This window comes from Pipistrellus hanaki, assembly GCF_964339955.1.
Source record: "Pipistrellus hanaki genome assembly, chromosome: 2".
NCBI classification, from domain to species: domain Eukaryota; kingdom Metazoa; phylum Chordata; class Mammalia; order Chiroptera; family Vespertilionidae; genus Pipistrellus; species Pipistrellus hanaki.
In genome coordinates, this window is record NC_140504.1 from 136,385,852 (window position 1) to 136,413,096 (window position 27,245).

At 40.8% G+C, this 27,245-nt stretch overlaps 1 protein-coding gene and 1 long non-coding RNA gene across 2 annotated transcripts in view; one reads left to right on the plus strand and one right to left on the minus strand.

Annotated features, from left to right (window-relative positions):
* The window catches only part of LRRC8C (leucine rich repeat containing 8 VRAC subunit C), an 82,508-nt gene extending 57,366 nt beyond the window's left edge, over positions 1-25,142 (minus strand). Inside the window, exon 1 of the mRNA XM_084872326.1 lies at positions 24,929-25,142. The gene's annotated coding sequence lies outside the window, so the exon portion shown is untranslated. The remainder of the gene's footprint in view (positions 1-24,928) is intronic.
* Positions 25,143-25,264: 122 nt separating this feature from the next.
* Positions 25,265-26,960, plus strand: LOC311616681. The gene is made up of 3 exons (XR_014793970.1): positions 25,265-25,679; positions 26,083-26,252; positions 26,830-26,960. It is a non-coding gene; the product is annotated as an uncharacterized lncRNA (long non-coding RNA).
* Positions 26,961-27,245: the final 285 nt, after the last annotated feature.

Sequence of the window (27,245 nt, forward strand, 5' to 3'; positions counted from 1 at the left end):
GGCCCTTCAGACTTGGCACGCCCCCCACAACTCCAGTAGCAGCGGCATAGCCTTCTTCACTCTTGCTTTGCTCCAGCCATGCTGGAACTTCTGGAACAACAGGCTCATCTCTTCCTCAGGGCTTTACATTTCTAGTTCCTTGTCTGGAATTCCCCTCTTATTGATATCCACGTGGCCCAACCCCTGACCTTCTTCAGGACTTGCTGAAACTTACTCCAGATTCCAACCACCTTTCACCATCTTGGTCACTGTTACTCTGGTCCAAGCCTTCACCAGCCCTTGCTTGGATATTCCTGCAAAGCCGATGTAATATTACAACCCCACCCATAGATCCAGCTCTCCATTTTTCCTGCTCTGCCTCATTTTTCTCTAGAGCAATTAGTATCTTTGAATATTGTACATTTTTAAAAAACTGATCTTTATTGTTTAAAGTATTGCAGATGTCCTCTTTCCCCCCATTGAGCCCCTCCTCCCTGTGTCCATCCCTTTACCAGGCTTTTGCCCCACTGATATAGACAAGTGCTTTGGTTGATCTCTTCCTGCCTTCACCCCTTCCCTCTAAGAATCCTGTCTGTTGCATCCTTCTGTGTCTCTGGATCTTCTCTCCCCCCCCCCCCCCCCCCCCCCAGTTTATTTTGTTCTTTAGATTCCACATAAAAGTGAGATCATATGGTACTTGTCTTTCTGTGACTGGCTTGTTTCACTTAGCATAATACTCTCCAGGTACCTTCATGCTGTCTCAAAGGGTTAGATATCCCTTTTCATAGCTGCATAGTATTCTATTGTGTAAATGCATCACAGTGTGTATTTTTGTTTGTCTGTTTTTTGTTTTATCCATTCATCTACTGATGGGCACTCGGGCTTTTTCCAGATCTTAGCTATTATAAATAACACTGCTATGAACACAGGGGTGCATATATTCTTTCGGATTGGTGTTTTAGTATTCTTAGGATATATTCCTAGAAGTGGGTCAAATGGCAGTTCTATTTTTAATTTTTTTGAGGCAACTCCACACTGTTTACAATAGTGGCTGTACCAATCTGCATTTCCACCAAGAGTAGTTAAGGTTCCTTTCTTTCCACATCCTTGCTGGCACTTGTCATTTGTTAACTTAAATGATAATAGCCAATCTGGAAGGTGTGAGGTGATACCTCATTGTTGTTTTAATTTGCATCTGTCTGATGAATAGTGACATTGAGCATTTTTTCAGCTGTCTCTTGGCCATTTCTATGTACACTTTGGAGAAGTGTCTAGGTACACTGCCCACCTTTTTATTGGTTTGCTTATCTTCCTTTTGTTAAGTTATCTGAGTACTTTATATCTTTTGGAAATGAGCCCCTTATCAGATGTATCATTTGCAAATACATTCTCCCATACAGTGGGTTCCCTTTTCATTTTGCTGATTTTTTTTTTTTTTTTTTTTTTTTTTGCTGTGCAGCAGCTTTTTATTTCTATGTAGTCCCATTTTTTACTTTTTTCATTGTTAGTCTTGCCATAGGCATTTATCAGTAAAAATTTTGCTATGTAAGATGTCTGATATTTTGCTGGCTACATTTTCTTCAAGGATTTTTATAGTTTCATGATTTACATCTAGACTTTTATCCATTTTGAGTTTATTCTCATGTATGATATTAGTGGTTTAGTTTCATTTTTTTAATGTACTTTCCAATTAACCCAACATTTATTGAAGAAACTATCTTTATGCTCTTGCCTCTAATGTAAAATATTAATTATGAACATAATGGCTTGGGTCAATTTCTGGGTTCTCTGTCCTGTTTCATTGATCTATATGCCTGTTCTTGTGCCAGTACCAGGCTGTTTTGATTATGGTGGCTTTGGAGTATAACTTGATATCTGGTATTGTGATCCTTCCAACTTTGTTTTTCTGTCTCAAGATTGCTGCAGCTATGTGGGGTACTTTTTTGGTTTTATATAAACTTTTGGAGTGTTTGTTCTAGATCTGTGAAATATGCTATTGATATCTTAATGGGATTGTATTAAATTTATAGATTGCTTTAGGTAGTATGAACGTTTTAATGATATAACAACAAATATTTTCAATGAAATTTTTAGTCAGAATCTTTATCATCATTTTTTTAAAATATACTGGGTATTCTGAAAAATTTATATCATTTGGACAAACTTTGCTACAACATCGAGTAAATTTTCCATCATATGGTTTTTCATCAGAGAAATTTAGTGATAGGCAAAACTGACATGTCAGTCATTCCACCACAACTGTGTTTGATAATTGCATCCTCATTTACCTCTTTTTCACTATGAAGGCGGATCCTACCAGTATCGGCAGTACTTGTCTATGACTGTTCTTCAGACAGATTCTGTCGATGATGTTGCTTTCTTTCAGCTTCAGAGGTAACCCTGTGCCAATAGCTGATCTTCAGATACATTCTGTCGACAATGCCAGCTTTCAGATTCAAAGTTATGTTGTGGCAGCAGCTGGTCTTTAGATATATTCTGTCAACAATTTTGGCTTCAGAATGTCAACAAAAATGTAACGTCATTATCTGGTGCCCACAGCCACCGTTTGTGGACTGGGCTGGACTGTGGGCCACATTTTGCGCCATGGCAGCGTTGGTTATGATTTGGTGGGCTGTTGTTCTAGGGTGGTGGCAGGGCCTGTGTCCCACTTGGAGGAAACCGAGAGTTGCTTTGTCAGTGCCAGGTGTAGTTTCTCTGTACACATCATGGCAGCTCCTGCATTGAGTGTCTGCCCCGATGGTCAGTATCATGGTGACTGGTTGAACAGTGGAAAGGACACTTAGCATATTAGCCTTTTATATATATAGATTTTTACCAGGGTTACATCCTCTTGTTGTATCAATCCCTTTAGTATTATGAAGTGGCCTTCATTGTTTCTTGTTATGGCCTTCATTTTGAAGTCTATTTTGTCAGATTTGAGTATTGCTACCTCAGCTTTTCATTTCTATGGAATATTTTTTTTCCATCACTTCACTCTTACCCTGCATTATTATTATTATTATTTTTGTTCTGAGGTGGATCTCTTGTAGACAGCATATATATGGGTCTTGTTTTCTTATCCATTCAACTATGCTATGTCTTTTTATTGGTGCATTTAATACATTTACATTTAAGGTTATTATTGACAGGTACTTATTTGTTGCCATTTTAATTCTTTATGTCCGAGTTCCTCCCTTTCTCTCTATTTCTTCTCCTTACAACAGCCCTGTTAGCATTTCTTGCATTGCTGGTTTGATGGCAATAAATTCCTTTAACCATTTTTGGTGTTGTTCTTTTGTTTGTTTTTTTTGTCTGTGAAGCTCCTAATTTCACCTTCAGTTTTGAATGATATCCTTGCTGGATACTGTGGTCTTAGATTCAGTCCCTTGCTTTTAGTTACTTTGTATACTTCAGGCCTGAAGTGTTTCTATTGAGAAATCAGATGATAATCTAATGCAATGTCAGCAAACTCATTAGTCAGCAGAGTCAAATATCAATAGAATAATAATTGAAATTTCTTTTGAGAGCCAAAATTTTTAAACTTAAACTATATAGGTAGGTACACTGTTATTAACTTAATTAGAGTACTCCTAAGCTGGCCTTTGGTAAAAACTCAAGGGGCCAAAGAGCTGCATGTGGCCTGTGAGCCGAAGATTGCCGACCACTGGTCTAATGGGAACTCCATTGGTAATTCTCTCTTTCACAGCCTTTAAGATTCTTTCTTTGTCTTTGACATTTTCCATTTTAATTATGATGTGTCTTGATGTGGGTCACATCTATTGGTGGTGTCGGGCGGTGGGGCCATTTGTCTAGAGGTGCTGGGTCAGGCAAAGTAGACGGTAGGGGAAGGTCTGTGCATCTGGGTTCATTGGATCACACCACAGAACTGGGCACACCACATCAAGGTGGTGGGGCCAGTTGTCCAGAGGAGCCAGGCTGGGATGGCAGGTCCTTGGATACAGGCAGGCCACGTGTCAAGGTGACAGGCTGGCTGGTTGCTCCACTGGTAGGGGTAGCAGAGTGGGCTAGGTGCTGCTCAGTGGGCTAGGTGACCCCCAACCATAAGATAATTTTTATTGCTACTTCATAACTGTAATTTTGTAGTTAATGAAATATAATGTAAATATCTGTGTTTTCCAATGGTTTTAGGCTCTACAGCAGCAGTTCTCAACCTGTGGGTCACAACCCACAGGTTGAGAACTGCTAGCAGGGTCACCTAAGACCATCGGAAAACACAGATATTTACATTACGATTCATAACAGTAGCAAAATTACAGTTATGAAGTAGCAATGAAAATAATTTTATGGTCGGGGGTCACCACAACATAAGGAACAGTATTAAAGGGTCGCAGCATTAGAAAGATTGAGAACCACTGGTCTAGAGGCTTTAGCTCCTACCAGTGTGGTCATGGGCATCCATCTGTGGCCTAGGAGCACTGGGGCAGGGTCACTCCCCACAGCCTCCTCCTGTAGAGGACCTTGCAACTCCATCCTAATAGATATTTTAATTAGTATGCATAATACAGGTAACATTTCTGTGTAGAAACAGAATCTATACAGAAATGTCACATAAATTGAGATAAACAAAGGACACAGGTAAGTCTAAGTGATGAATCGAGAGCATGGGAGTATATGGACAGACTGACATACCAAGTATAGAATGCTACAAATTCATATATAAAAATAAGCTTCAAACCGCTGCATGAGAGATTCAGGGTATACAGGAAGAACCTGATAAATGACTGAATAGAAGATTCTAGAACAAAACCTGTGGATTGGTCATGCTATAGTGATATGATAAAATAGGACAGTGAATTATGTTTTGAGGGTGAGAACTGCTCTCTGAAGGCATACTGCTAGGGAAGCAAGCTTCCTGCTCTCCACCCCCACCCCCCTCTGCTCAGAGTCTCAGTTTCAAATCACTCACTGAAATGGCAGAAAGTGACATGTGTTTCCAAAGGGAGAACACATGGACTGATATTAAACTAGGAAATGCCAATTGGAAAACCGGCTGACAGAATCTGGGCTGAGCCAGTCTCTTGAAATGTATTAGAACAACTTGGAGGAAACAAAATGTGTGTAGGTAGAATGGAGATTCTCAACACTGGTTGCACGTTCGAATCAGCTGAAAATGCTTGGGTCCAGTTAAATCAGACTGCCTGGGGTGAGGTTTGTTTTTAAAAGATTCCCAAGTAATTCCAACATGCAGGTGGGGTTGACACATTTCCCTAGAAACATCTTATTTCCTCCCATTGTTATAAACAACACATCAGATGAGGTCTTGAAGAAGAAAATAGAGCTTTATCTGGACCTCCCAATATAGGGTTCACAAACTTAAAATGATTTTAGAACTTGATGGACTTATAGTTACTAAGTCTAAGGAATAGGCTAATCATATCTTTAGTTACTATGTACCTCAGACCCCACCTCTCGTCTCCCCAGATGCACAGGCTCCCCCATGGGAAGAACACGCTACTAGGATAACATCTGAAAGGGTCTTAGACCATAACTCCAATGTTCTATTTTGGAAGCCTGCGGCTGTGTATTTTCATATGCAGTCCAAGATCAACACTTTCCCTACCTGCTCTGTTCACTTCTTCACTCCCCTGCGTTATTTATATACTCATTGGTCTCCCCTCCCCGACCCTGAACTCTGCAGGGGCAGAGGCTGCCCTGCTCCTTCGGGCACTCCCAGCTTCTGGCCTAGCTGTCTGAACAGTAATGGTTTTATGTGACAAGGAGCTCCATAGGTATAGCAATGACTTACCCCTCCAGAATCTTCTGAATGTAGAAAATGCTCTGAACATTACAAGAGTAGTCCTGGAGGGGTCCATTTTTATTTTTATAGGTGCTTTTCTGTAGTATAGCAATATTAATCTCACCCAGCAAAGATCTCCTTACAGATAAAGGGAAACCTCATCTCCACCACAACGGGAGCTAAGGTTTACTCTGTACTTAGATGGTGTCAGTCACTTCACATGTACCCTATTATTTAATTTCTAAGCACCGACGCCTAGGTTCTAGGCACTATTAACTTACTCTTACAAAAGAAATGGAGGCTTCAGAAGGTTAAATCTCCCACCTGGGGTTACACAGTGGCAAGCAGAGAAACCCACGTACAACCCAGGTAATCTGTTTTAGAGCCAATTATTAGAAATCCCTAAACCTAACATTTCATGGACAATAGTAAGAACAAAATTGAAAACTGAATTCTTGATTTAATTTAGGAATTAATGGGAAAGAGTATTTTTCCTTTACAGAGGATTTCTTAGGAATTGAGAGTGATATTATTCAAAATTTCCTATTAACTAATAATATCAAAGATGCTTTCTTTTAAATTTATATTATACTGAGAGTGTAATTACATTAGAGTTGTTTCCTTTTAAGTTTCTATACCGCCTCTTAACTCTTTGGGTTTAAATATATTAGCTCTTCATTCTCTTTGTCAATAACTTTAAAGAATTTAAAGGGGAAAAATCTCCTTCATCCAAGAGCTAAGTGAGAGTACAGATACTCCATTTTCTTATTGGAAAAGTGCCCATTTTCAGCATACTATACATTCAAATTTTTAATTAATATTTTATGGTTTTTCACTTTATGATACACAGATTCAATTTTTTTTATATCAAATAGTTTTAATTTTAGAAAAGTAATAAGGATTTCTGGTTCATAGGTGATTCCAATATAAAAAGTGATGGTGCTTTGGTATAATCTTTCTAAAAATGAGGACATAGCTGTCTATTTTTAAAATACTGTGTTTAAAATACTGCAGGCTTTTCCACTTCCATTAAATAAATGCCTTAGTTGGAGTACAAGATGTTAAGAGATGTGGAATGACTATTTTAAAATGTTATGGAGGTTAAATATTTTCTAACTCATTTTCAGATTATATTCTAAAAACAAATGTATTCTAAAACAGGTTTCATTCCAGGTTTCCAAGCAAACACACCCAAATAGATTAATTAATATATCAGAACCTTAGACTGGTTTCAAGTACTATACTTACACTGCTTATGATGTCACACAAGTAATTTTTATTCATTTTGAATATGTCAACAGGAAGAGGTCTGGCAGAAACATAAAAATTCTAAGCAAACTAATTCTGAGACTCAAGCAATTCCATCACCAGAAGCGTTAGTTAAACCAAACAGTAGCGCGGCCAAAGAACACCAAGGAACACCACTGTTTTCAAGATCTGCGGTTTCCTCTTATAAGGGACCTATTCTGCTCTGATTTGGACTTGGCACAAGGGGGCTTTTTGAAAGCATGGGGTATTTCAATTAAAAGACGCATCTCATTACAGCTGAGTAAACGTAGGGATGCTCTTGGTCACACACTTACATCCCCGGATCCTCTATATATGCGTCTGCCGCTGAACATTAGCAACGCACTTTACTGCCTCACCTACAACATTTTTGTCATTGTGTATAAAATTCTCAAAATGTGATATGGTCCTAGTACATAGCTCCAGTTTGCATCTAAAACAGTTTTCACTTCTGTTGAAGAACAGGCCCCCTGAACATTCTGCAGAAACAGTCTAGTATCATCTTACTAAGCACCTTTCTGCTAAACCACAATGTCCACTGCTTACTGAGGCCACTATCACACGTAATGATGGGATATGCTCTTACTTAGAGCATGGACATAATATTAATTGCTTAAAAAAATTTTTTAAAGCCTTGGCCAGTTTGGCTCAGTGGATGGAGCGTTGAACTACAGACTGAAGGGTCCCGGGTTCGATTGTGGCTAGGGGCACATGCCTGGACTGCAGGCTCGATACCCCAGTGAGGGGTGTGCAGGAGGCAGCTGATCAATGATTCTCCCTCATCATTGATGTTTCTATCTCTCTCTCTCCCTTTCCCCTAATCTCTGAAATCAATAAAAATATATTTAATTTTTTTAAAGAATCCTCACCTAAGGATATGCATGTTGATTCTTTTAGAGGGGAAAGGATGGATGGAGGGAGAGAGAGGGAGGGAGGTAGAAAGAGAGAAAAACATCGATATGAGAGAGACATCAACTGGTTGCTTTCCATACATGCCCCAACCAGAGATCAAACCCTGACAGGGAATTGAACTGGCAATCTTTCAGTATATGGAATAACACTCCAACCAACTGAGCCACACTAGTCAGGGCTCGTTGCATTTTATTACAAACTTCAAAAGTAATTTGTGCAAATTACCTTCTTTATGAAGTAATTACAGTTGTTTTGTACATCTGGAGTGATATGAAGTCCTTAGTCTAAAACACTATATGCCAAGTAAAATAAAAATACTCCTGTTATTACCTTATACCAGTATGTATGTACTACCTCATTGAACATCTAAACTCTTAAGTGTAGTCATAAGCAGCAACAGTAATCTAAAAAATAAAACTAGCGCTAGCCAGTTTGCTCAGTGGATAGAGCATCGGCCTTGTGGACTAAAGAGTCCTAGGTTTGATTCCAGTCAAGGGGCCGTACCTCGTACCTCGGTTGTCGGCTCCTCCCTGGCCTGGGTCCTGTTTGGAATGTGTGCAGGAGGCAACCAATCAATGTGTTTCTCTCTCTTTCCCTCTCTCTTCCACTCTCTCTAAAAAATCAATGGAAAAATATCCTCAGGTGAGGATTAAATGTTTTTTTAAAAAAAATAAAAGTCATTTCTGCTCAGCATTTTGTTCAACATAAAGTGGTGGTTATAGCGCAAATTTTACAGCTGGAAAGACCTAGGTTTGAAATCCAGCTCTGTGCCAACCTCTTTGAATGATACACACTTATAAAAGTGCCTGGCAGTATATGACAATTGTCAAGTTCATTACGTATTTAAGAAAATACGAGCGAGGCTGCCCTTCTAGGAAGCTTCTGCATTCTGAAAAAAAAAACAGAACATTTATTGTATGTTCTCTATATCTACTGTTCTTGGAAAATGCCTAAAAGTTCTCCCACATAAAGCTGTTTGGGGTCTTCAATAATTTCTGAAGACCCTGCCCTGGCCAGATAGCTCAGCTGGTTAGAATATTACCCCAATACACCAAGGTAGTGGGTTCAATCCCCAGTGAGCACACAGACCAGAAGTAACCAATGAATGCATAAATAAGTGGAACAACAAATTGATATTTTTCCTTTCTCTCTCTCTCTCTCAAATCAATAACTAGAAATTAAAAAAAAAAAAAAAGACTGCAAAAGTCCTGAAGCCTAAAATTTGGCCAATGGCTTCTCTACACTGCAGACAGAGTGATCCTTTGAAAACTCAAGTTAGATTATGAATCTCCCTTATTCAGAAACCTCTAACGGCTCCTCCTCTCTCAGAATAGAGGTGGACAAAACTCTTAATGAGCCTACAGCACTAAGTAATTCCTCCTCCTCCCCCAGGGCCCTCCCCCCACACTGGCCTTCTTGCTGTTCCTCCACCACACCAGGAGCATGTCTTTTTATTTGCTGTTCCCTCTGCCTGGCTCTCTCTTTCCTCAGATATAAATGGCTCCCTCTCCTCCTCCAGGTCTTTGCCTTATGAGCCATAGTTTTGTTTCCCTCTGCAGATAGTTAAATACGTGCACAAGTTTTCCCTGTTCTCCTCCTTATCTGTGTCACCTGTCTGTTTACCCTAACCCCTCTGTCACAGAGTCAGTCCCAGGGGCAGCGGTTGGTTTCTAATCTCAGAGGACAGCCCCTCCGGTGTGCACGGCATCCTGTTTGGTCTTGAGGGTTATCTGGCGAAACCTTTAGGTAAAATCAAACTTCATCCATGGCAGAGACCAGGAACTCAATTGTAGCTTTAAAATCTGCCCGAGACCCAGCCTCTAGAAAAATTTGTAGAAAGGCTGATGGCTTGATGACAGAAAATTCTTCTTTTTAAATCCTTAGGCTACAGGTGAAACTTTTATCTCTTTCAGAAGAGATGTACAACCATTCTCCACATTCAGTTGGAGATCCCTTCATACCCTTGAAAGTAATTATGAGATCTCTCCTTGTCATCATCTGAACTGGAACATGCCAATGTGCTTTTCATTTGTCCCACACAGATTCAACTTTTCAGTGCTCTGATCCTCTTGGTGGTGGTCTTCTCTCCCCCAAGGCTTTCATCTCCCTGTTAGCTATGTAGCCTTAAACTGTAAGAGTTAGTGTGGCATCAACAGATCCCTAGAGTCTGCTTTTCTGTTTTCACAATCCAGTGTACGCTTTTAAAATATACTAACAGGCTGCCTTACAAAAGAAAAACCGTCTCAAATCTGTTTGTATAACTTTCAACTTCCTCCGAGAAAGAAATCAGTGTTCCTGATATAATCCTTAAATAATTGATTCTCATGAACCTTAATGACATTAACTGGGAAATTGGTTACTGCCCACACAGTTGACCAGCTGTCAAACAACCAAATGTTATTTTCTTTTTATGTCAAATCTAACATCTTTCTAACCAGTTTCTTTTCCTATGAAATGTTCTTACCAAGAGCAAATCTTTGAATTAGTCTACTAGAGAGCATTTGCCTTACAGGAAATTTGTTATAAAACTTGGATACAGCACTGCTGTCAATGTTGTTTTATAATGCAGGATCAGCGAGCTTGTTCTATACAGGGAGAGAGAGTAAATATTTAGGCCTTACAGGTCACATCTGGTCTATGTGGCATAGTCTTTTACAAATATTTCAAACCCTTCAAAAAATGTGAAAGCCAACTTCAGCAAGTGGGCTCTACAAAAACAGGCTGCAGACCCAAACTACCTGGACCACATTTGGTCAATTGTAGTGTTTCTTGGAGGTCCAGTGGGGCTCACTCATCTCAAAAGGAACCGAGCTTTTGGGAGCCTCTGGGTCATGGAAGTTCAAGGCAGTTAGCTACTGAGATTCTTTGTGTATCTCTTCTAATCATGAATACTTTGCTGATCTATGGTTATTTGAGTGTCAAAGTCTAATGGCCACCTGACAGGACTCTTGTTCTGCGAGGCTTACGATGACTTACCATCTAAGTTGAGAGCTTGGAGAGCAGTCTGGGGCCTAAAATTGAATAAACTTGGGGTTGGAGTTAAAACAGAACTCCTTTCCAGGAGGAGATTAAAGAGGTAGTTTGATAATTGTGTGACATAAGGGATGCTCAGAAAGGAAAGTCAAGCGCAGAACCCAAAAGTTTCTGTCCCGTGTCTTATGTTTGAGAACTTCCATGGCCAGTGTTTTGTATTTGACACATTCCATGCTAAACGTCTGCCATATTACTGAGAAACAACCAAAGCCCTTAAAAGGAAAGTCAGGAATGAGAAAGTATGCATTATTAAGAAAAAAAGGATCTAAATCTTGGAAATGAGGCCAAGGGAGGGCAGACTATTCTTTCATTGTAATACTGAAAAACTGTTTAGGGAAATATAACTTTCTTTGACTTGTTAATTACTACTGATTAAAGTTCAGACTTGTAGATTTTTGTCCAGTAAGAAAACCCAAAACATTATTTTTTTTCATTGTCCTGAAGGACATTGCTTAGTTTTGTATCTAAGCTCCCAATGTTATTCTAAGTCTTCCCCCCCTCCCCCCAAAATAATTCCTGGATGCTCTTTGAATCCACTCTGCCATTCTGTCAGCTCCTTCATCAAGGAGTTGAAAAAGTCTTTGACATGTTCATTTTGTATTTAAGAGTCATGCTTAACTTTCTGAAAATTATCCTTTTATAACGTTCACTAAAGACTCTTTATTTTGTGCTTTGCTTGCATTGAGTTTGTGTATATATTTGTATTTACATTACCCCAACAGTTAAAATAGCGTGTAGGAATTGGTTCAGAGGTTTTCTATTTGCCTGTGTCTGACAGCGGTTATTTTTAGTGTTGTGCTTTTGTGGTGAGTGAGTTCTTGGGGCACCTATTAGACCTACAGCTTCCTAGTGGCTTAGACACCTTTAAGAACAAAGACTAAGTGGTCACAGGAATTTGTCCCTTGTGTGCTAGGAGAACACCTCCTTAAACAAATAGGCCTGGGTATGAAAAGAAAAAGAGTTAAGGGAAATTTCTGCCAGGACTTGGCCTGACAGTGAATGAAAAGAGTAGTTCTAAATAGACCAAAAACACATAGAGATCTACCATTTATCAAGATAATCCCCCCATCACCATCCCAAACAACAGAATAGTGGAAGAATGTTAACCAATTAAAAGTGTTTTACTTTTAAAGTTGCCTTTGCCTCTTTCCAAAGAGAAATTAATAAGACTCTAAATCCTCAAATCAATGGAGGTCACATATTCCAGGCAGAAGCTAATAAACACAAATATCTAGAATAAAAGAATATGAAAAAGTTATTGCCCCAGTGCTCATAACAAAAAGAGGGGGGAAATTTCACAAGAGGGGAATTTAAACTTAATGGGTGGTAGTCAGATCATTAAGGATAAGGAACCAAAAAATTTCTACCTGATCAGCCTTCATCTGCCCTTTCTAGAATTCTTAACCAGAACTTTTAATCTAAAGTAATTTAATAGTGCTTTGATAGTACTTTGCAAAACTACGGTTGAATTATATAAATCAATGTTCAATTGATATTTCCGATAATGAGGAATACTTGAACAAATTAAACTATTTTGTTCAATGTCTTAGTCTTGACTTTATTCTAGTTGTGGAGACGATATAAAAATTATACCTCATTTACATCAAAATGATAAAATCATAGATGTCATATGATCCAGCAATTTCACTTCTATACATACTTACCCAAAATAAATGAAAAAATATATATATCCACACAAAAATTTGTATCTGAATATTATTAGGGGCACTATTCCTCATAGCCCCAAAGTGGAAACAACCTAAATGTCCACCAATTGATGAATGGATACAGAAAACATGTTATATCTACATAATGGAATTATTATCTAGCAGTGAAAAGGAATAACATATTGATACATTGTATAACTTGAAACATGGATGAACATTGAATATGTGTTAAGTAAAAGAAGCAAGTTACAAAAATCACATATAATACCATTATGTGAAATGTCCAGAATAGACCATCTATAGATTCAGAATATAGATTAGGGGCTGTCCAAAGTTTGAGCAAACTGGGAGATATGGTGAAGAGTGACAGCTAAGGGTACAGCCTTCTTTTTAATGTGATAAAAATGTTTCAAAATTGGATTATGGTAATGATTACACAATTCTGTAATTACACTAAAAAGCATTTAATTGTATACTTTAAATAAATCAGTGTTATAGTATGTAAATTATATCTCAATAAAGCTGTTCATGCAAGACTAATCTGTTCTTTAGTAGAATGTCTATTTAATGGGAAGTTACTAAATTCCTTATATTTGTCTAAGTCAGTACATTACACTAAAAATTTAAGTCTATAAGAGTTATAACTAGCCTGTTTCTTTAATGGTTATAAATTTTAGGCATTGCTGCAGTAATGTGAAACCATAAATGTCATAGCTATCTGATAAGTTTTTAATATGAACTGTAATACATTATTTTTAAGTGGTAATGTGCATTGTAATTCAAAATAATTAATTTTAAGACCTGGGACTAACATTAAAACTAAACAATTATAAGTAATCTTTGTCTAAATATGACCAAGTGATAGTTTGAAGCTATGTATCATATCTCTATACATAATTTTTTCTTTTTACTACTCAAATAATAAGACTAATTATTGTCACATCTGGGACAATATTAAAATTAAGTAATTATGAATAATCCTTGGCAAAATAATATCATGAGTTAAAGCTATGTATCATTTCTTTATAGATAAGTATATTCTTCAAATATTAAGACTATAATCATTATTTTATAGCATACTTTATAAAATTAATGTTATCTTAAAAACTAAACTTTAACACTATTGTCACCCACCATTTTTAGCTTATGTGATTTATATAAAAAGTAACACATACTGAGATAAAATTAAAACTTAAAGCAGCTTATTAGAATAGATAACTTGGTCACTCAAAAATAATAGTTATTTCTGAGATGACCTTTTCTCAATATGAGGCTATAAAATTATTTACCAGATGACACCCAGATATTCTACCCAGATGACAAAAGTTATTTTTTCCTCAATCCAAATGTGTTCTTTCAGAAGGGACAATTAGCGTATTTCTTCTTGTGCTACTTTTTATATTTCAAATTTATATATAACTGAAAGCAAAAAAACAAACAAAAAAAACCCAGAATGAGATTCTTGGCCTCTAGAAAAATTAAATTCTGATATTTCATCCGATTTATCTGTTACTAGTTACTATTTCAGCCACCAATATGACCGTTTCTTATTACTGTGCATCTACATTGCTATGCAACAATATTTTAAAATGTTGCTTTATGTTCCAGATTTGGAGCATTAACAAAAGGAGCAGTTGTTTTTAAAAAACTTGTATGTGAAAGTTCAGATGATGACAAGGAGAGATTTCATAATTAAAAACGCACTTGTTTGTTTTCCTGGTGGTCAATGGTTGAGGTCTCTTTCAACAGCATATTTCAAATGAATCAGTTCAATGTCTTAGCCTTGTGTACATTTTATTGATTTTTTTTACAGAGAGGAAGAGAGAGGGATAGAGAGTTGGAAACATCGATCAGAGAGAAACACCCCCTACTGGTTATGTGCCTGCAACCACAAGGTACATGCCCTTGACCGGAATCGAACCTGGAACCTTTCAGTCCACAGACCGATGCTCTATCCACTGAGCCAAACCAGTTTCGGCAGGAGCAGTTTTTTTAATATTCAAAACATGTTTAATACATACTAGATAGCCTCTAGGTAGCATCATATGTCTGCTCCCCTTACTATAAGCCAGGATGTGGCACTATCAAGTAAAAGGAATACAGGAAATAATTAGTTTTAATCGACTTACTCCTAATTCCTTAATTAGATCAACAGTAGGCTGTTCTGTTTATTGCAATCCATTTATGGGGAAAGATGTCAAGTTAAAAAACAGGTAAAATGTTAGTTATGTGATTATAGTATTAGATACTATAATCCAAGAGAAGCAAAATCATCTTTGCATTTGTGTACCAGGGCAGACTGAAATAGACTTACTTCTAAGATTTTGCTCGTAAATTTTAAGTAGCTGCATGCCAGTCAAAGATGAGGGTGACACCTATTTTTAGTGGTGGTTTTGTAGATTCCTTAGGATGTGTGGTGTGTGTCGTTGTGTTGGCTCTGACTCCCAGTGATTCAATCAATGAATTATGTCCACACAGTCCTATCCTCAACAGCCTGCACAGCTCCTGTAGACAAATGCTTATAGCTTCTTTAATGGGAGTCAATCAATCTCCTATTTGGTTTTCCTCTTTTCTTGTTGCCTTCTATTTTTCCCAGCATTATTGCTTTTTCTAAAGAATGCTGCCTTCTCATAATATGCCCTAAGTAGCACAGATTCAGTTTTGTCATGTTTGCCTCCAGAGAAGTTTCAGGCTTAATTTACTCTATGACGCACTTGTTTGTTTTCCTGGTGGTCAATGGTTGAGGTCTCTTTCAACAGCATATTTCAAATGAATCAGTTCATTTTTCCTGTCAGCCTTCTCCACTGTCTTTAGGATGAGGAATCCTAATTTCTAATCACAAGTTTGTGAAAAGAGATTTTTTTTTTTTTTTTACTTCTTCCTTTCCAACATTTATGACTTTATCATTATTACTAGAGGCCTGGTGCATGAAATTCCTCACAGGTAGGGACCCTAGGCTGGGCTGGCAATCAGGGCCAATCTGTGGGGTGACCTGCAGGTTGATCAGGGCCTCCACTAGCACCTGCCATGGCTGGCCTGGCAGCATCACAGCTGATTGGGGCCTGCGGGCCAATCAGTTATTAATCCACATAATTGTGCATTAACTAGAAAGTTGTGTGTGTAGGACAGTATTCCCTAACTTTGCTGGTAAGAACATTAAGGATAATGACCTTGCTAATGTCAAGGGAGATAATACAAATTAGCTTAACAGTGTTTTCCTAATGAAACTAACTATATATATATATATATATATATATATATATATATATATATATATTAAATACAAGATGTTATTAGCTAAATAACTTTCTATAGCATTTTTCCACAAGTGGGATTTATAGGTTATGTCTTTTCCATTTTTTCAAAAAGATATTTGAGCACGTTTCTAATTTTCATACATCTCTAAAGTATTTGAAAGAGACTAGATAGTAATTTTTATTGATTTTACAAGTTCTTTGTGTACATAAGGAGAGCTCAAAGGACCCATGAGTTTTCATATATTTAGCTTACTTAGTGACTTTTCCATAGGGTTTATTTTGATGTTCTGACTTCATCTTTCATATAATACTTGTTCCTCATTTCCAATCACATGTAGAAATATTTTTTGTTAATCCTCACCCGAAGATATTTTTTCCACTAATTTTTTGAGAGAGTTGAGGAAAAGGAGAGGGAGGGAAGGAGGGAGGGAGGGAGGGAGGGAGGAGAGAGAGATCAATGCGAAAGAGACATATTGATTGATTGCCTCCTGCATTCATGCCCCGACCAGGTCTGGGAAGCAAGCCTGAAGCCCAGGTGTTTGTCCTTGACTAGGAATCAAACTCACAACACTTCTGGCGAGGGCCAGCACTCTAACCACTGAGAACACTGGCCAGGGCTAGAAATATTTTTGTGTACATATTTCATGACTCTACTGAGAAGGATAACTTCTAAATTACACTATCAAATTTCATTACCAGAATTAAAAACAATAGAAATGGAAAAGGATACAATCCAAGATGGTATGTTAGAAACATTACTGTAAAATATATCATTAATACTTAATCTAGGACTATTTCTTGAGTAGCAGTGTCCCAGGCACCATGAAGGTGCTGTGGATACAGACATAAATAAAACAGATATGGCCTATATGGCCTCTGCCCTCATGGATGTTCACTGAAGCTCTAAAAATCAGACAGACAAAAGTGCTGAAAAACAAAGATACTTCTGAAGTTTGGGGGTAAAGGAAAGGGAAAAGATCAATTTGGTTAAAATAAGACCTGGAGGATAAGAAGATGACTTGTTTTGGGTTAAGGGCAGAAGCAAGAGCCAATAGGTTCCACATGCTGAGAGAAGCCAGTATAGTATAAAGAAACCAAGCTCCCCTAACCCTACAGCACCCAGATTAGACATCTCCCCAGGGAACGGAAGCATGAACTGAAAATGAGAAAGCTAAGAATGACTTCTCTAAATATCTACTTGTTGCAAGCTGAAATCCCTTTGATAGGAGACATAGTGTTTCATGTTTATAAATAAGTAGCTTAAAATACAAATGCTCTAATAAGGACAAACTCATTTATATTTATATAATTGACCAGTCACATGAATGGCTAATATCAGAGTCTTCCCAGCATAACAAAAGTAAATACAGGATGTTGAGCATTTAAAGTTTGGGAAAGGCTTTTCCATCCTGGAAAAATAAGAATGTGGGTAGACGAGGCTTGGAAAGATAACTTTGTGAATTTAATAATTTTGCCAAGGTGCAATCCAGACAACAAAAAGCCATATATATATATATATATATATATATATATATATATATATATATATATATTTTACTTAGGTATTTCAGTTTAAAAGTCAATAAATAGTGCATGGTTTTTTATAAGGCAAAGAAAAAGCAATCTAATTCCAGAGAATTTGTTCATTAATGTATTAAATGCATTCATACAAATATATGTGCGTGTGTGTGTGTGTGTGTGTGTGTGTGTGTATTCTATTCTTCATGTATTTTAGTTCCATATGGCTCTTGCGTGAGTTTCTAACATAATACAGAATCATGCCACATCATGTATTCTCAATAGGGGTGCAATCTTGCCCGTGTTGAAAATTGGTTCTGGGGAGCAGGGTAAAAAGGTCTTAAATAATGTTTTGTAGTTACTAACATTAAAGGTGCAAAAAGGCCACATTGCATAAGCAGATATATAGTGTACCTATGACATTATAATTTATCTGAAATAGGCTCGGGGAGGGAGAGTCACGAGGAAAGGAAAGGGTGAGGAACACTTTTCTAGGAGTGTCATTGTATTTTCTCTAAGTTTGAAAACCCTTGAAGCAGTTGTTTTGGTTTGGCGCCACGAACTTTCCTCTTGGCTCCACCTTCCCACCCTTCTGAGTGTGGGAATGGCTCTGCTTCTTCTGAGGCCTCAGAGGGGCTCTTTAAGGCACACAGAGTTCTCCTGGGTCCCTTTGATTCAAAATACTTCAGTCATCTGAACCGCGTCAGTTACTTCCCTAAGCTTTCAAACATGTTGCTTGAAATTAGTGTTTGAATTTTTTCAGTTCTCCCTTTTCTTTTCTGAACTCCATTCAGTTTCTAAACCCACATTATCATTTCTCTACCAACTGCCATTCATAGTTAGATACACTGTAGACTACAGAACCATATTTTATGTATTTACATTTTTATTCATTTCAGAGAGGACAGGAGAGGGAGAGAGAGAAACATCAATGATGAGAGAGAATCATTGATTGGCTGCCTCTTGCAGGCCCCACACTGGGGACTGAGCCCGTAACCCAGGCATGTGTCCTTGACTGGAATTGAACCCGGGACTCTTCAGTCTACAGGCTGATGCTCTAGCCACTGACCCAAACCAGCTAGGGCCAGAACCGTATTTTATTTTTTAATATATTTTATTTATTTTTTATAGAGCAGAAGGGAGAGAGATAGAACGTCAATGAGAGAGAAACATTGACCAGCTGCCTCCTGTACACCCCCTACCGGGGATGTGCCCGCAACCAATGTACATGCCCCTGACCGGAATCGAACCTGGGACCTTTCAGTCCACAGACAGACGCTCTACCACTGAGCCAAACCGGTTTCAGCCAGAACTGTATTTTAAAAGGACACCCATCCAACACCAAAAATGATCTTAAATTCACTCCTAAAATTTATGATAGTGTGTTATACTTCTATGTAGATAGCTTGGGTTATTTGTTTCCTGATATTAGGAAAGACTTCAGTTATTCTTTTCCTCTTTAATGCTTAGAAATATTTCAATGTTTTTACCAAACTATTTTAACCAAAGTTCTGAAATTACCCTCTTGCCCTCCTGTGCCAGCCCTGGAATCAATGGGAGTATATTCATGTACTAGAAGTTCAAAGCCACAATAGTTTCTCTTGCTCACCTTGACCCCACAGTCTCTTTCCTAATTCTATAGTCCAGCATTTAGCGATATCTAGCAGGCCACAGTCATATGTTAGTATAGTCATGCTTCGCTTTTACCTCTTCCTTTTTATTTTTTCTACCTCTCATATTTGGGGTGAGATTGTCTGGGTCTTTGTGCTAATTATCTCATGAAGGTCACTTTTGGCAGTAGCCAATACACTGCCATGATGAGTCTTATTTCCAAGCTAAGGGGTTTGAAATCCTCCTCGTTTATTATCTCAACCTTCTCTCTAAGGCAAGTGTTCCTTTCCCTCAGGTAAACCCAATTCCTAATGAAAGAAATCCATCTGGACTGTTACCCCATCTAAAATGCCAAACTACTCAAACACTGTGGGCATGCTCAATATCCCTGCAACTAAGGAGTTTATCATACCACCACAGGAGTAATTTATTAATGAAAACACACCCTCTTACATGGTACCTGGTGGCCAAGGCTTTGTGTGAGGTGTGTGGTGGGGAGATCCCGGGTTTGTCATGGTGCTTTCCTATATATGCCTTCCCAGTTAATGGAATGCCAGCTAAACTGGTGGAGAAGGCTGGGATGAACAAATCTCAGAATAAAGAGGAAGGCACTACTAACAATCATGTAATGGAGACAAATAATTTGGGTGTCTTTCCTAATTACTGTAAGAATCTGTCAGAATTTCTGACTCATCTTTCATTCAGGAAATAAAAAGCATGTAAGCTTTATATAAAGCAAACATTGCTAAGACACAGAAAAATGGCCTGTCCGGTGTGGTTCAGTGGTTGACCCATGAACTGGTCAAGGTTTATCCTGGGTTGCAAGCTAGGTCCCCAGTAGGGGGTGAGCAGAAAGCAGCCGATGGATGATTCTCTCTCATAATTTTGTTGTGTTAATCTTCACTCAAGGATAATTTTTCCATTGAATTTTAGAGAGAGAGGAAGGAGTGGGAGAGACACAAAGAGAGAAACATTGATGTGAGAGAGACACATCAATTGGTTGCCTCCCACACATGCCCTGACCAAGACTGGGGATCAAGACTGCAATGGAGGTACTTGTCCTTGACTGGAATCAAACCTGGCACCCTTCAGTCTGTGGGCTGATGCTCTATCCACTGAGCCAAATCAGCTAAGGTTCTCTCTTATCATTGATGTTTCTCTCTCTCTCTTTCCTCCTTCCTCTCTCTGAAATCAATAAAAAATTTAGTAAGAAAAAGAAATAGAAAAACATCCCTGACCTCAGAGAGATTACAGTCTTCCATAGGATATTATTTGGACAAATAACTAAGAAAGTAAAAATAATATTATTTACAGCATTAGGGGTACATGTCTGAATTATAAGTGAATGGACAAAAGATTTAAAATACAAGGTACATGAGCTCAGCTAGATGTAGCATTCAGGCTGAGCCTTGAAGGAGATGCAGAATTTTAGTGGTCAAGGCTCAGTTAAGGTAAGGTGTGTGGTAGGGAGGTCCTGGGTTTGTCATGGTGCCTTCTGTGAGTGATAAGCAAGGCTGAGAAATCAGGAGAGGCAGAAAACAGGAAAGTGTTTTTGCCAAAAAATACATTCCAACCAAAATGTGGCTGGTAAAGTTTTTAAAACTGTGCAGAGTGGAACAAAGGGAAAACTATGTGAGGTGAGTAAATACGTGTAAGTCAGGACTACAAAAAAAGGATGTGACTCAAAAGTTGAAGATGCTAAACACTGGATTAGAATTTTGTGTAGCCATATGAAAAATGAGTCACAGACAGCAGTGACTAATCACTATGCACATGCAAAACATACAAAAAGTGAAATACGGCAGAAATTTCAATTAGTGCTAGCCAGGATACAGAGTATTCATCCATCCCATTTACTAAGCACCTTCTAGGTGACAGCAGCTGCCCTTTGTATGAATTGCTACATCTAATCAGAACAATGATCTCTCCAGGTAGGCTTTATGAACTCCATTACATACGAGGAAACCAGCTCAGAGAAACTGAATAATGTGAATCAGTTGGCACTCCTACTGTGCAGAGCCAGAGTTTGATACAGCTTTTCCTATCTTTTAAAAAATATATGTCTTTGTTGATTTCAGACAGAAAGGGAGGAGAGAGATAGAAATATCAATGATGAGAGAGAATAATTGATCAACTGCCTCCTGCATGCCCCCTACTGGGGATCAAGCCTGCAACTTGGGCATGTGCCCTGACCAGGAATCTAACGGTGACCTCCTGGTTCATAGATAACACTCAACCACACTGACCAGGCTCAGCTTTTCCTATAATGAGGTAGGCTCTTTACCCCATGCCAATCTAGGGTAATTTATATTTTAAGATAACTTAAATGAATTCAAGGATGCCTCTAGAGCACATGTGTCAAACACAAGGCCCGCGGGCCAAATCCAGCCCGTCAGGCCTTGCAATGTGGCCCGCACCGCGCTGTCATCACTACACTCCGCTGTCAGTTTATGACATTGTCAGTTTATGACTGTTCAGTAAACCATTCGGCCCGCGATTTAGGCTGGATTTTAGATTTTGGCCCCTTCTCTGATTGAGTTCGACACCCCTACTCTAGAGTAATTTTTACCCTTGTTGGCTGCAATATGCTTTCTTAAGTGATCCAGGGCTGGAGATACAGCGAGTCTTTGAAAGTGTGATATACGTAGCCCATGGCCACCACCATTCCGTGAATGAGAATAGCTGATGAGCGGAAGTAAAATGTCCATTAGGTTGAGCTCTTAATTAGTCATTTACTAGAGATCAGTGGCAAGAACAGGAGTTTGGGAAACATGTGGCCCTGATTCCAAGTTTCAATTCTGTGACACACAAGTTACACAAAAAACTCTGGACAGGAGACTTTACTTCCTTGACCTCAGTTTTTTTCATACAGTCACAATACATTTATGTAGGGAGAAAAAAAGGGAGCTTTGGATGGTGGAAAAGTCCATTATTATGGCTAAAAGGGCTTGGCCTTATTCAAACATTAATGGTCTTGGGCATGTCATAAACTCTAAGCCTTTTCCTCTGTGAAATGTGGATGGCATCATTTACCTAAAGGGTTTGCTGTAAGAGTCTGAGATAATGTATGTCATGTACTTAGAGCAGCTGACTATATTACAATACTATATGACATCATTAACAATATTTGGCAAAATACTTATAAGTTTCCACCCCCTTTATTTTAACTTGGGCTTCATTATAATGCTACTAGTGGCCAGGTGCATGTATTTGTGCACATTGAAACAAAATTAATTAGAAGAAATATTTTAATATCATTATTCACCCTTTCTCTATAATAGAAGTCTCAACCAAATTCACAATGGACAATGACAGATGGAAACACACATGTGCAATTGGCACCTAAGAGAGCTTTATATGTATCAAGCATGTGCAAGTCAACTTAGCCTTTTATAGATATAGATTAAACTTGCTTAATTAAACCTACTTTCTAATTTAGCTAAACTTTTTGGAGCCCATTGAAGCACCCCAACTTCTCTTTCAGGTAACTGTCAGCAACACAGCAATAAATATCAACATGAAGTAAATTATTATTGTAGATCATGCAGGGAGAACAAAGGGTAAAATATTTAACTGCAGCAGTGTTTGACTGTATTCTGCACAGTGAGAAAACCTGAAGTCATTTTCAAGGTCCACCACTTCTTCTTTTCAGTTGGGTCAAGTTTCTAAGCTTTCTAAATCTGTTTTCTGGCTAATGAAAATAAAATAGGATTCCACTAGTCTCCTATCTACATACTCCAGGACTTCTGTGGGGATCAAATAAGATGAGGCATGGGAAAACGCTTCACAGACATTTGGTTACAGTGTAAAATGTTTCCACCTGGCTATAAAGCAACTCTTGTTCCTGGGTTGAAGAAACTGCAAGGAGGCTAGTCGCTAGGGAGAGGAAGCTGGGTGTTGCTATGTGACATCATTACCCAGACTGTCACTTGGCATATTAGCCATTTATATATATAGATTGGTAAGTATAACTGAAAAACACTACAGACTATTAAAAATTATAATTACAATTTGGTAAAAACTGGATAACGTAGAACTTAAAATATTGCTAACTTTGTATTCTTTTTAAACGATAAACTGATAAGCTTCATTTAAGTGGAAAATGATTCATTCTTTTCTCTTAAATTGTCTCTTACATTTTTTTCACTAAAAGCATTCCCTTCCTAAAAACACATTAAGTAAATTGAAGTGCTTAGTTGAGAAATAAGAAATTAGTACCATTAACAAAGGCTCGGAAAACTCTATTAATAAGGAAACTGTTACACATGCTGATATGATTGTTGTGTTCGTGGGCCCTATCTGTGGTCAACATCTCTTCTGTGAACCTTAAAAAAATATCCATCCTTGCAGCTACTGCCCACCTTCTCCCCAAAAGCAAGCCAACAACCTCTCCTAGAGAGTGTTTAAGTTAATGACTCCAAAGTAAAGCAAATCAGTTACAGCCTTGCCCTTCCCTATTTAACCGAGTTACAGGAATGCAAACATCACAGATTCGTGGTATACATCTGTTATCTATGTCTATACATCCGACACAAGGCTTATGAATCTGAGCAAATTTTGTGCAGTTCAGCTTTCATTTTGGTTTACACAAATAATTTTTAAAAGACAGAGAATGTATACACCGATAAAGCTCATTGATGCTGGCAATTTCAGTGCTGTGCCCATCCAGAGGGTCACCACCACGCTTCCTCCTCTAGCATCTAGTAGATGTGTATGAAGCCTCGGTGCATACCTTAGGAAACTACTACAGCACGCCAGTCCCGAATGTGCATTTCCTACATCACAGGGGCCTTGTGAGGTGTGTGTGTGTGTGTGTGTGTGTGTGTGTGTGTGTTTAAAAAATAGGGCTGCCATTTTCTTTACCTATTCCTCCCCCACCAGGCTTCGTTAAATAGGGTCATTCAAGCCTCCCTCTGCCCAATGCCAGCACTCCCATAAAGATGGATTATTATTATTATTTTTTTTACTTTAAGGGAAATAGGGACTTGAAAGTGTCTCCTAACTGGTTTGCTGGGAGTTTTAAGAATTTGAAACCAAGTTAAGTTTGGCCCTCACACTGAACTATCGGTCCTCGGACGTGGGCTGGGTGTCTGCGACCTGAAGGAACTGGGATGTGATGTACACGGGCCGGCGCGGAGTGGGGGAGGGAAGAACTAACGGGCCGAGGGAGAAAAGAGAGAAATTAGTGTCTCCAGAGCACATCCTACGGTTCCTGAGTTGCTCCCTTCATCCCTCACTACCTCGTTTTTGGGAACCGGCTGGAAAGGGGAAGACCAACGAGCATTAGTTGGGTTCCAGGCAGCCGCCCTGGCCTCCACCACGGGCCTAGGAGACACCTGGCTGGTGGGGCCCGGGGCCCGGCTCGGTCCTCCCTCCCCTCGGGTCCCCAGGGGGGCGGCGGCGTCACGCTCTCGGCCCCTTCGGAGCCCTTCGCATTCCTCTGCGCCCCGAATGTTCACTTCGGGGGCGCGAGGTGGCCAGGGGACAGCGGACCAGAAGGGGCAAGCCCTGGGGTCTCCGGGATTTTTAAGGTAGCCAAGCACCTCGACCTCCCCCGGCCGTGGCCCCGTTCCCTCCGGCCCACCCCCACCCCACCCCACCCCACCCCCCAAGTCCGCAGAACCTGCTGCGGCCGCGCCGCGCTTGGCGCCAGGCTGGGGGCCCGCGCCCGGAAGCCGGGATGGGTGGGGTGGCTGGGCTGGCGGGTCCCTGAGCCCCAGCGGCGCAGGGAGGGCTCCGGGGACCACCAGGGGCCAGCGGCCGCGCTCTGCCTGCCCGGGGGTCGGGGGCCCGGGGCCGGAGCCGGGGGCAGGCAGGCAGGGAGCGGGGCGGGTGAGCGCGCACCTAGCGGACCGAGCGCGCTCCTCCGCGGCCGCCCCTCTCCATCCTCCGCGTCCCGCCCTTACCTCCGCGCGGTGTCCTCGGGGCCGGGCTCAGAGGCGGCCGGCGGCGGCGGCGGGGTCGCCCGCGAGGCCGCAGCTCATGGCTCGTCGCACCCGGAGCACTGCGGCCGCGGCCACTGCGGCGCCTTCCTCCTCGTCCTCTTCGCGGGCTCCGAGCCGGGACGCAGCGGACGCCCCTGCCCCGCGGTCCTCTTCTCCGCCCGCCTCCTCCTCCTCCGCCTCCGCCTTCGCCCGCCTCCCGCCTCCTCGGCGCGGACCGAGCCGCCCCCAGCGCCGCCCCGCGCGCAGCCGGGCCCGCGGCAGCCAGCGCCGCCCAGCGCCCGGCCCCGGGGCCGTCCCAGCCCCCCCTCACCCCCCCACCCCCGCCCCGGTGCCGGCCCCCCTGTGACGCAGGCCGCCTGCCGCCCGGGGACTTCCTCCCCCGGGAGACCACCCCGCGCCCGCGGCCGGCCTCCGGGGAGGGTGCCCCCCGCTGCCGGCACCTCCTTCAGGCCGTGGGGACCCCCCTCCCCCGCGTCCCACAGCCCGGCCGCGCGGGTCCCTGGTCCGCCCACCTGGCGGCTCTCCCCAGCGACTCCCCGCTTATTCCACCCCCCCCCCCCCCAATCCCTAACAAAGCGCGGAAACCCCCGGCCTTCTCTGCGCGCAGCCTCCGCGCCGCACCGCAGCTCCTCCCCGGGTGGTTAGAGGTGGCACCACCCCTGAGAAGAGCCCTGATGGGAGCTCCTGGGAAGGACCCGGGCACCCGGTCACGGTAGAGCTAATTTTTTTATTATTATTTCTCCCCCCACCCATCGGAACCCAAGGGTGGACGTGGTCGTGGAACACATGGAGGCAGACGCCAAAGAGGAGGGCGAAAGCTCATTTGCCTGGACCAGGAAGCCCATCAGCCCTTTGACACTCGAGTCTCCTCTCTGGCAGGAACCCCCTTGTTGTGGGACACTGACAGCCCCCCTTCACACCCCCCATCTCCCAGCAGCAGGTTCCCGGGACGCTGACATGGAATGTGCCGCCTACAATTTTCGTGCGGTGCATCAACGGGTGGACCGTGCTGGTCCAAACCACCTGTTGTTTAAGAGTATGGGGGGGGCGGGTTTTTTTTTTCTTATTGATCGGCACCATTTTTTTTTTCTCCACCCTCCTTTACCCAATTTTAGGATGAAAACGCAAACTCTTGTCTTCTGTACGGAAAATCTGCCCAATGAAAAAATTCACAGACAAGATTACTAAGGAATACAGTCTTCTGGGATGCTTGATAAATACCAGCTATTCTACAAGCACCCCAACTTAAACCATTGCTCTGTCCAGCATCCAGGAAAAGACCGATGTATGTGAATAGAACAATTAATAGACAACTAACAGTCTTCCGCTGGTTGGTTTCTTCTTTCGTAGCAAACCTTAAGAAAGCAGGCACCTTCTTTTACCCCATTTCTATTTCCAAGGCAGAATGGACATTTGCCCAAAATTGTTCTCATGGGCTTTATCTGCTTCCCCCAGCTAACCTGGCAAACTCCTACAGGTTTGCAATATCAGTACTGTGTTGGGGTTTCCCCTCTCAGAAGACTCCCTTACGCCCTTTTAGCCCTTAAAAGAGGGCTCCAACGCCAGCCTTAATGAACCTAGATCAAGACAAAAATCTAGGGTGGGAACTTCTTCCTAAATAAGCAGGTGGAAAAGTTCCTGGAGAGTTCCTAAGGAAAAGGCAGAGGCTGACTCTAGACATTTGCTTAAAAAAAAAATTTGAATACCTTGCAAGCCATCAGGTACTCTCAGAGGTAGGATCAGCTCTTAAATGTATTTAAGTGCTCCATGAGGCAAGTATAATACTAAGGGCTCGGACCTCGTGGGGTGGGCCTTATCCTGCAAGTGCTTCCAAAGCGCACCTCTCTCCTTCCTTACCACAGGCACCCAGACCTCAAGCGTAAGCATCTCTAAATTGTTGCATCTCTACCCAGTTTCAAGGAACCTTTCAGCCTGAGACTTTGGACTCAGATGAACCAGGAATACTACTCTTCCTGTGTAAACGTAAAGAACTAACTGCTACTTTTTATTTTATTTTAATTATCCGTTAGATACTACGTAGGCTCTATGGCATAGGGTATTATGAGAATTAGATAACATACTTAAAGCAGCAAGAACAGTGCCAAACACTTTATAAATACTCACCTAATAGACAACTAATTAGTTTATAAGACACTTTGTAAATACTCATAACATCACCTAAGGTAGCTGTTATGTACCATTACTACTTTTGATGGCCCTGGAAGCAAAGGGGCTGGGTACAGCAACAAGGTTTGGAAATGGCATATGAACCCCACAA